Source organism: Diabrotica virgifera, chromosome 4 (genome assembly GCF_917563875.1).
Source record: "Diabrotica virgifera virgifera chromosome 4, PGI_DIABVI_V3a".
NCBI lineage: Eukaryota > Metazoa > Arthropoda > Insecta > Coleoptera > Chrysomelidae > Diabrotica > Diabrotica virgifera.
Genome location: NC_065446.1, coordinates 52622894 through 52634647, shown reverse-complemented (window position 1 = coordinate 52634647; position 11754 = coordinate 52622894).

Below are 11754 nucleotides of genomic sequence, written 5' to 3'. Positions count from 1 at the left end.
ATTCAACATTGTATATTAACCCTATTAACCTTGGACAGTACGTGTTCATTCTCAAATTTTCTTCTGTCAGTCACTTTTCCCAGAAATTTTGATGATATTATTCGTATTTGCGTATGTCCATTTATAATATGATATCATCACAGCAACAACCACATAACTACATAACGGACCCAATTGAAGCTGGCAATAAGATAAGACATGGGATTCTCTAAGTCCTTTATTGTTCAACCTGATCATGGATGAAATACTAAAAAAAAATTAAGAACTAAAACAAGATACCAAATGGGAACAAGACAAGTTAAAATAATCTGTTATGCGGAAGGTGCAATACTAATCTCTCAAAGTGAAGATGATTTACAATGTATGCTTCGCCAATGTAATATAACCGCCAAAAATTTAAAAGAAATGAAAGGCAGAGTTTACAAAACAGTCATCAGATGAATAATGACATACGCGGCAGAAACACGACCTGATACAGAGAGAAAAAAAGAAAGCAGCAGATATGAAAACCCTTCGAAAAATCGATGGTAAGACACTATGGGACAGAGCTAGAAGTGCAGATAAACGACGGAGATGCAAGGTGGAACATTAATAAGTGTGTAAAAAAAAGAAGAGTAGAATGGAACGAAAACATAAGCTGAATGAAACAAATAAAGTAGTAAGGACGGCGAGAGACGGTTCCCCGATAGGAAAACGATCAGCGGGAAGACACGAAAACGTTGCAACGACAACAGGCTCGTTTTCACGGTACCTCTTATTGTACGTTTTGTGTGTCATGCAAAACGTACGACAAAACGTACGTTTTATCCAGTGTATAATGTGGCGTGTAAACAGCAAAACGTACGTCTTGTCGAATCGAAAAAATTAAATCCGCTTATTGACAAAAAGTACGTTTTGTCGTACGTTTGCATGACACACAAAACGTACAATAAGACGTGGCGTGAAAACGACGCGTACTGGAAGCACATTGAAAACAGAGATCGGGGTCATGTCTACACAAAAAGAAGAAGAGGAACCACATAATTTGTCAGCCTTTATCCTTGATATAAACCAAACTATGTGCACATTAATATTTCTACATTTCCTAATTCGTTAACTTGCTTTAATGGTTTATAGACTAAGAGCCGCTATAGGTGAAATTTCTAAATCATTACGACGGGACCCTATAACTTAAATAGTAGAACCTAAAAGAAAACATTTGAGCACTGTGCCGTCACTTTTCAGTGGCACATGCGTCTACAGTGGCGCATCAAACTTTCCACTTATGGACGGGATACATAAATTAAAAAATACCCTCCCTCATTACCAGAATTTAATTTTTTTCATTTTTTTAAGTTCTATGTGATTAAGACATAAGATTCATCGTAATTTTAACCCACCACCCCCTTCTCCCTGCCCCCACCATCAAAAACTTTATTTTTCGATTTTATTTTTTTTTGGTGGGATGCAATCAATTTTAAAATTTCAAAAAATTCACGCACATAGTTAAGGCTTTTATAAAACACGTCTATTTTTTATAGACCTGTAGGTTGAGTGTACATAACCTCAAAAAAATTTTAATTTTTTTTTTTGAAAAAAGTATATAACTTTTTTTTAACAATAGCTGCAGATCTAATTTTTTCTTAGTCTTATGTATTTTATCAAACACTACAGTTCTAATTTTTTCAGATTTTTCTGTAACGCTGGTCACCTTCAAAAATCCAAAAAACTGTTTTTTAAGGGGGTTTTGGGGGGTTTGAACGTGTTTTTCTGATTTTTAAATATTCTAAAGAACTCAGTTACTTCAAGTTACATATAACCTATAAAAACAAAATTGATTTGATATATTATGAAGTCTATCAAATAGGGAAAATCCCCCAAAACCCCCCAAAAAACAGTTTTTCGGATTTTTGAAGGTGGGGAGCCTTACGGAAAAATCTGAAAAAAAATAAAAAATATAGTGTTTGATAAAACACATAAGATTAAGAAAAAATTAGACCTGCAGCTATTCCTCACAAAAAGTTATACGCTTTCTTGAAAAAAAAATTTTCTTTTAATTTTTTGAGGTTATGTACGCTCTACCTATGGGTCTGTAAAAAATAGGCATGTTTTATAAAAGCCTCAGCTGTGCGTGTGAATTTTTTGAAATTTTAAAATTGATTGCATCCCACCAAAAAAAAACGAAAAATGAAGTTTTTGATGGTGGGGGCAGGGGGAAGAAAGTGGTGGGTTAAAATTACGCTGAATCCTATGTGTTAATCACATAAAACTTAAAAAAATAAAAAAAATTGAATTCTGTTAGTAAAGGAGGGCAACTTTTAATTTATTTATCCCGTCCATAAGTGGAAAGTTAGATGCGCCACTGTCGACGCATGTGCCACTGAAAAGTGACGGCACAGTGTTCAAACGTTTTCTTTTAGGTTCTACTATTTAAGTTATAGGGTCCCATGGTGCCTAAAATGATTAAGAAATTTCACCTATAGCGGCTCTTAGTCTATTATTGCTAGAGGCATTTTTTGTTGAAATCTCGTACTAATATTTTATTTGCTAACAACGAACATTTCAGTTTCATTAAAAACCTATTAACACCAGCTTTTAGATCTGGATCCCGCGTATGAAAAAAAAGTTAATTAATAGCAAGCTGAAAATTTGTTAATAGCTTAAGGGTGTCTAGTCGGATAAACTTTGATATATGGGAACACTGGAACAGGGGCAATTTTAATTGTGGAACAGGTTAAAAATTTGGAACGGTCAGACCACGAAAACGGCACATTTATTTTGTCCGACAGAATAGACTTAAACTGTCCGAACAGAGATTAAACTCTCATTCAAAAATCAGACTGCTATTTATCACCAAATGGGCGTTTTAATGAGTGGAACATGTAGAATATATCAAATGACAGGAATTATGACAGGTGATAAATAGCAGTCTGATTTTCGCATGAGACTTTAATCTCTGTTCGGAGAGTTTAAGTCTATTCTGTCGGACAAAATAAATGTGCCGTTTTCGTGGTCTGACCGTTCCAAATTTTTAACCTGTTCCACAATTAAAACTGCCCCTGTTCCAGTGTTCCCATATATCATAGTTTATCCGACTAGACACCCTTAAGCTATTAACAAATTTTCAGCTTGCTATTAAGGCAAGCGTCCACAGACCCGCATCGTACGCAATGGATTTTAGTTTGCCTTGTACAGAAACTTATGTAACCGCGTCCACTGATCCGCATCGTACGGATCGCATTATCGATTGTCAAACTAAAATCCGTTGCGTACGATGCGGGTCTGTGGACGCTTGACTTTAATCAACTTTTTTTTCATACGCGAGATCCAGACCTATTTGTTGATAATTACGATGTGGTTTGAGTTGGACCGGTCCTGTTGCATGAGCTTTTCCTGAGATCGGTCCTTTTCCTTATTTGCCGCAGATGACATTTATTAATGAGTATCGCAGGGGTTTGCGCTGACTTGCGAGCTGTTCTAACCTCAACATCATAAATTAATCTTTGAGAAAGGGGCCACTCTCGGAATCCGCCCGCGTGCCCGCGTCAAGGCTCATGTTTAATTGATTGTGTGAGGTGTGAAGGAGGCGTGTAGTTTCGACTCTTCTCCTTCATTCTCTAATGGAAAACACCTTATGGGTCTCCAGCTGTTTGTGTTTGGGTAGAGTTACATTCGGAGGTTACATGCTTGACTAGTGTTTAGCCTGTTGTCTCTAGTAAGAACGTATCTCTACAGATAAATATCGGCATTATTAATTTCACGAAAAAGGCTTACGAAGAAAGTTGAAAATCCATAACATTTATTTGCCTCTCAACATCGTAAACATAAAATTCAAGAATATGAGAATCAAAAAATTTGCAACATCGCCTATTTCATGCAATAACAGTGCTAAGAAATATCTTTGAATTAAACAGAAGGAAAACCATATATGTAGCACCATATGGTGCATAGCACCATGGAAAACCATAATATAAGAACACATTTGTTCGAATAAGGGAGCGTTCAAGTATTACGTAACGCAGTTTGGGGGGAGGGGGGGTCTTGTAAAACGTTACGGCGCGTTACATGGGGGAGGGGGGTTCGAACAGCGCGTTACGTAACATTATTTTTTAAAAAATTAGTAAATCCTTTATAAAAGGTATATATTTTAAGGTAAATATATACCTTTTATAAAGGATTTACTATTTTTTGTATTACATGGTATACAGCCAACTACAGGAAAACTTTTTCCTTGTGGATTTTTTTTTAACTTAAATGAAAAAAAACCAGGAATTTCATTTATGTTTTACATAGACCCCTGGATTGTATTATGTTGCACTCTCACGCTCCGCTCATGTTCCGACAACAGGACAATACATAATAGTACCTATTCAAGTGAAAAAATCTTAAAATTTGTAACACAGATGAAGCACAGTAACATGTGTTTCCAATAATTAGATGGACCTGTCTCCACAACAAAAGATTAAAAGATACAGATGTTATTTAAGATGTTGCAGAAGGGAACTACATGTTCATAAATCATGTATGTATGTTTTCTGAAATCGTTTTCTGCAAAATTCTGAAAAAGGTAACACGATCTCTAAGATAGGTGAAAAACTGAAAAATAATTGGGGTTTGCTTAGTATAAAATTTTTGTAACGGCATGCGCTTTCACGATACAGGGCGTTGAAGAACAAAAAGTTTTACACATTTTTTTCACTATTTTTTCGAAACTACTGGCAACATCGTATAAATTTTTACTAAACAAAATAAAATATTGAAATAATAAATATGTTATTTTATTTTAAGTTTTTATTAAAAAAGATCAAATAGAAGAATGCATGAGAAGAACAATAAAGGATGAAGCCAAAAATGTATATAAGGATGGGGCCAAGCAGGGAAAATGTAAATGTAAAATTAGTAATAAAAGATTATTATTCTAAGTTTTGGGCATATTTCATGTCATGGGACATGAAATTACGATTGGCAGGGATAACCAGACACATGAACTAAAAAGAAGAATCGTTCTTGGGTGGGCAGCGTTTGGAAAACTGAGAGAAACTTTTAAGAGTGAGTTGCCCATATGCCTAAAGAGAAAGGTATGTGATCAGTGCGTCCTCCCAGTCTTGACGTACGGATCAGAAACACTTACCTTACCTAAAGCATCGGCTACCAAACTAAAAGTAACGCAGAGAAGAATGGAGCGGTCAACGTTAGGAATAACTCTCTGAGACAAAATCAGAAACGAAAAAATCAGGAGAAGAACAAAGGTGACTGACGTCATCAAAAGGATAGCTAACTTGAAGTGGAGATGGGCAGGACACATAGCGAGAACATGTGACACATGGGCGATGGACAAAAAGGTTATTGGAATGGAGGCCAAGAGAAGACAAGAGAAGCGCCGGTTGACCGCCTACAAGATGGACAGACGACGTAAGAAAGCTAAATAAAAACTGGATGAGAGCGGCGCAGGATAGACGTGGTTGGAAACGAGGGGAGGAGGCCTATGTTCAGCAGTGGACTTTTGAGGCTGGATGATGATTGTAAGTTTTTATTATTACCTCAAATGCGATTAAAATAATAACAAAATTTTTTTACCGGGCTTCCGGTATTTTTCGCAACCTAGTTTTCCATTTAGGTTCAAATGGTGACTTAGGTGTTACGTAACGTTTAGGTAGGGGGAGGGGGGGTACATAAAAACGTTACGGTGCGTTACATGGGGGGAGGGGGTCAAAAATCTTCAAAAATTGCGTTACGTAATACTTGAACGCTCCCTAAGTCCATTCTATCATTTTAACCTTTTTAAAAATATTTTTAATTTAGTAATAAACATTAGTAACTCCAGTAAAGCCTCAAAACGATTACAACCGAACAAAATCGTCCAAGAAGATATTGGTAACCTCTTTAGAGTAGGAAACATAAGTTGAACTTCGCAAAATGGACACAAGTCCTGTTTTATTTTTTTTTCTGGTATATCAAGGGGTGCTTATTATGAGACTAATTTTTTTTTTAATTTCGCCCCAGAACCCCTCTTTTAATCTCTTTAAAGGGGGTAATTCGTGGTTTTTGCGAAACGTAGCCCTTCCTGTACATTTTGCAAAAATTTTACTTAATAATAAAATGAAGAGATAATATTTCCTACTATTTATTTCCCGACAGCATATGTCTATCACCCACCGTTTAGCGGGGGTGGCGCCCCAAAATTGACAAGTTTTTAAAAAAGATATTTTTAAAAAAATATTTTTCCCTAACTGTAATGGAAATCAAGAAGAAACCCTGCGGCAATTAATCACAAATAAGTGGCTGACTTTTTTGGTATCATAGGTTTCATTTAAGGGGAATTGCCCATTTTTTAATTACAGGGTGTTACATTTAAAAAAAAAACCTCTTTCTGTACCATCTGAACCGCTTATGCTAGAGAAAGCTTTCAGCGATTACCTATGTAAAGTATTATTTACAAATTTGTATAATGCACCCCCATATGCAAAGGTTTCAGGGTGCAAAGAAAGTAAAATATGCATAGGTCACAATGTGTAGCAGACATAAGTACGTTATCAATAAAATGAATAGGTGGCGAAAAAAAAAAAAACAAAAACTGGAGCCCCCCAAAGCATTTTTGAGGTTTACGGCGTTACTGTGCCGTAACGGTTGCTTATATGAAAAAAATGCACAAGACCTTATTTATAGAGAAAATAGTAGTCATTAATTCTGTATAAGTTTTGTTTCAAAAAAATGCATAGGTAATGAGAAAATCGTAAAAACATGCTTGCCAACGGATGAGGGTAGTTTCTGCAGTTTATTTTCAAGGATATGGGTAGTTTTTGCAGGGATGTTGCAATAACCATATATATTTATGAAAAACCCTATTGATGGAGCAAATGCCTATATGGGTCAAAATTATTTTTTTTTTGGCTACAGAGGTTGCATCAAAAAATCGCTTTTGGTATCCCATGTATGGGTAATAAGAACGTGCACAAAATGATATATGAAGCACTTTAATAAAGGGCATGGTGTGTGAAGGATTCCAAGAAAATCACTTTTTTATTAATTCTCCTTTTTTGGGGTGATTCTGGGGAAAAATGAGGGTGCATTATACAAATTTGTAAATAACACCAGTACATGGATAATCGCTGAAACTTTTTTACTCTAGCATAAGCGGATCAGATGGAATAAAAAGGGGTTCTTTAAAATGTAACACCCTGTAATTAAAAAATGGACAATTGACCTTAAATGAAACCTATACCAAAAAATCAGCTACTTATTTGTGATTAATCGCCGTAGGATTTCTTCTTGATTTCCATTACAGTTAAGAAAAAATATTTCTTGTCAACTTTGGGGCGCCACCCCCGCTAAACGGTGGGTGATAGACATATGCTATCGGGAAATAAATATTTGGAAATATAGTCCCCTTCATTTTACTATTAAGTGAATGTTTTGCAAACGTACAGGAAGGGCTACGTTTCGCAAAAACCACAAATTACCCCCTTTAAAGGGATGAAAAGGGGGGTTCCGGGGCGAAATTTTTTAAGAAAAAGTTGGTCTCATAATAAGCACCCCCTGATATACCAGAAAAAAATAAAACCGGACTTGTGTCCATTTTGCGAGGTTCCACCTCTGTTTCCTACACTATCTTTGTGAGTCCTCCATCAGTCCGTTTCACCCAATTGGAGATGATGATAAAAATGCTATAAGAACAGTACTATACACTTTGTTTTATTAATATACATGAGTTGCCTATGTAAACAAAGAATTATAGGTCTTAATGGAGGCTTAGATTTGCCCATACTAAAGAAAAAGCAACTTTTTCAAAGATGCCGAAGAAAATTCGTTTTAAGTTCATTACAAATATTTAGCATATTATGAGTCTACATCACATTTAAGTGTTTCGAAAATTATTTGTATGTAGGTATAGTAGAAACGGGATTCGGTCAGAATGCGCAAAAAAGTGGCGGTATCAATGTATGGTATAAATGTTTAAGAAATTTGAGTAGCCGCTTTAAAGATAAGCACTTGCCGGTATTTTAACATTGTATTAATCTTTGTAAATTGGTCATTTTAGAACTTACAGTAAACACTTGCGTATTAGTACAGCTAAAATTAGTAGCCTATAAATATTAAGCAAGAGAAACTTTTTTTTCTACTTTTAAGGACAAAAAAAAAGTTCACTTGCGGAACCGAATTCAACATTATTCTGGACATCATTTGAAACAGTATTTAATTAACACATCTCTTTTTTGTTGGTTAAAAATACATTAATGTGTCTGGACTAAATTACGGTCCTGTTGTTATACGAGAAGACTTGATCTTCAAACAATGCTGCCAAACTGAATTCTGATTTTTTTTTTCGGTTTAAATTTTCCAGCTAAATTCCGAGTCTACTATACTCTTTCTTGTCAATCTTCTCTATCAATTACATTTTTATTTTTAGGTTCTAAAAATTCAAATCCTCTACTTTAATTAAATTCTTTTTAGACCGGGAAGTATCGTCGCCCCCGCTAGCGAAATTATTCCGATTCGATTTTTTTGCACAAACTTACTCAAAAAGAGGTCCTTATAGCATATCCACAGGGTGCCGGGCGGTGCCGTGGTCGAAAAATTGTTTAAACAATTTTTTTAAACAAATTCACAAAAATAATTTTTTTATTTCGAACAAATTTTTTTAGATAAATTGGCTTATTCTGAGCAGAAAAGGTCTCTTGTCATTTTTTTCTAAAATTGATTGTTGTCGAGTTATATGCGATTAAAAATTTGAAAAATGCGAAAATAGCCATTTTCAAGGCTTAATAACTCGATTAAATATTATTATTATGAAATTCACAAAGTCACCAAATCAAGTTTTAAATCCCTTCTTCAAGGTCCTGAAGAGATTTTTGTCATTATTTTATTAGAAAGCTGTTATTTTTAATTATTAACAATTAGCGCTATAGTCCAGGATTTATCGTCGCCCCCGTTAGTGAAATTATTCCGATTCCATTTTTTTTTTGCAGAAACTTACTCAAAAATAGGTCCTTATAGCATATCCACAGGGTGCCGGGCGGTGCCGTGGTCGAAAAATTGTTTAAACAATTTTTTTAAACAAATTCACAAAAATAATTTTTTCATTTCGAACAAATTTTTTTTAGATAAATTGGCTTATTCTGAGCAAAAAAGGTCTCTTGTCATTTTTTTCTAAAATTGATTGTTGTCGAGTTATATGCGATTAAAAATTTGAAAAATGCGAAAATAGCCATTTTCAAGGCTTAATACTCGATTAAATATATTATTATGAAATTCACAAAGTCACCAAATCAAGTTTTAAATCCCTTCTTCAAGGTCCTGTAGAGATTTTTGTCATTATTTTATTAGAAAGCTGTTATTTTTAATTATTATCAATTAGCGCTATAGTCCAGGATTTATCGTCGCCCCCGTTAGTGAAATTATTCCGATTCCATTTTTTTTGCAGAAACTTACTCAAAACGAGGTCCTTATAACATATCCACAGGGTGCCGGGCGGTGACGTGGTCGAAAAATTGTTTAAACAATTTTTTTAAACAAATTCACAAAAATAATTTTTTCACTTCGAACAAATTTTTTTTAGATAATTTTGGGACATTCTGAGCAAAAAATGTCTCTTGTGATTTTTTTCTAAAATTGATTGTTGTCGAATTATACGCGATTTATAATTTGAAAAATGCGAAAATGGCCATATAACTCGACAACAATCAATTTTAGAGAAAAATCACAAGAGACCTTTTTTGCTCAGAATAACCCAAATTATCTAAAAAAAATTTCGCCATAAAAAATATTTTTGGAATTTGTTTAAAAAAAATTGTTTAAACAATTTTTAGACCACGGTACCGCTCGGCACCCTGTAAATATGTTATAAGGAACTCGTTTTGAGTAAGTTTCTGAAAAAAATGGAATCGGAATAATTTCACTAACGGAGGCGACGATAAATCCTGGACTATGGCGCTAATTGTTAATAATTAAAAATAACAGCTTTCTAATAAAATAATGACAAAAATCTCTTCTGGACCTTGAAGAAGGGATTTGAAACTTGATTTGGTGACTTTTTGAATCTCATAATAATAATGTTTAATCGAGTTATTAAGCCTTAAAAATGGCCATTTTCGCATTTTTCAAATTTTTAATCGCATATAACTCGACAACAATCAATTTTAGAAAAAAATGACAAGAGACCTTCTTTGCTCAGAATAAGCCAATTTATCTAAAAAAATTTTGTTCGAAATGAAAAAATTATTTTTGTGAATTTGTTTACAAAAAATGGTTTAAACAATTTTTCGACCACGGCACCCTGTGGATATGTTATAAGGACCTCTTTTTGAGTAAGTTTGTGCAAAAAAATCGAATCGGAATAATTTCGCTAGCGGGGGCGACGATACTGCCCGGTCTATTTAGAAGTATGCAATAACTTTCTTATAACCTTCACTTTTACTTATTGTTTTTATAAGATTATTTTTATCAAGCGAGCCTTGTTTTTGGAGCTTATAACAGTTGTTTGTCCTCATTTAGTTTATAATAATCACTCATCGGTTGGTGAGAGTGAGTCATCACTATTTTGTGTTATGAGACATAGCAATGTAAATCGATACTATACATTCTGTAATTATTTTCATAATGTTAAAATCTCGTTTTCCGTTAAATTTCCTGTTTTACTTGTTTATTCTCAGTCAGATATTTTTGTATGTAGAATCTTAATAAACAGTTATAGTGATTACACTTAGTTTTATGGAATTGACATACAAACTAAAAACAATGTTTTTGTTGCATATTTGTTGCGTCTTAGGGTTAGTGCAGCCAAAAGTACATACAGGTCCGGTCCATTCAGATTTAAAAGGAACATAGCGAGTTCATACAGTGCCTCGAACCTACACTTGAAATAGAGGACCAGCTAAAAGTTCGACACGACACCATAAATATAGCAACGATAAATTATTTGACACGCAGCAAATAACCTGCTGCTTTTGCGAAGCTCTCTCTCTCTTTCGCCCGAGTCGGGCCGAAAGGCCAGAAAGTAGCCGAGTCACGTACACTGATCGCTTACAATTAGTATAACAGGGTTGCCACGTCTCTCTAAAGTCTCTGCATTTTCAAAATTAAGAGCGTATGCGCAAATTTCGGGTTAATGTTTAAATGCATATTTATTTTCGAATCCTGAAAAAACTAATAAATATTTTTGAAAAATTTAAACGCAGAATGAAATATTACATTATTACCGAGGGCCGAAAGTCCCTGAAAACTTATACAGGCCTAAATAATGTTTATTTTAATAATTTACAGGGATGAAGAAAAAAAGAGAAAATAGAGTGTGATTTTTAATTTCAAACATCTTATTCAAAAGAAACTTTTTGTTTATTCTAAGGGACTTTGGGCCCTCGGTAATAATGTAATCTTTCATTCTGCGTTTAAATTTTTCAAAAATATATATTAGTTTTTCCAGGATTTGAGAAGGACTAAGTATTGTAAACCAAAACCGAAATAAATTTTTCCATTGTTAGCTATAATAATTGTGGACCCCCAAAACATTGAATTGATTACTTGAATTGATGAACTTTTGTATTAAATTTGTTAACAATACCTCGTTCAAATGCTGCCTGAGAAAGGGTATTTATTCTCCAAAGTGAATTTAATTGAAACTAACATTATAAGTCGCTTACATAGTAGTAGTGTCAATTCACTTTTATTGGCATCTCAAAGTATAATAATAAATAGTGAACGTCATAAGCCATAATTTTAACGTTACGTCAAACAAGATTGATTCAATAACATAGTATAAACACGTCGATGATGAAATTG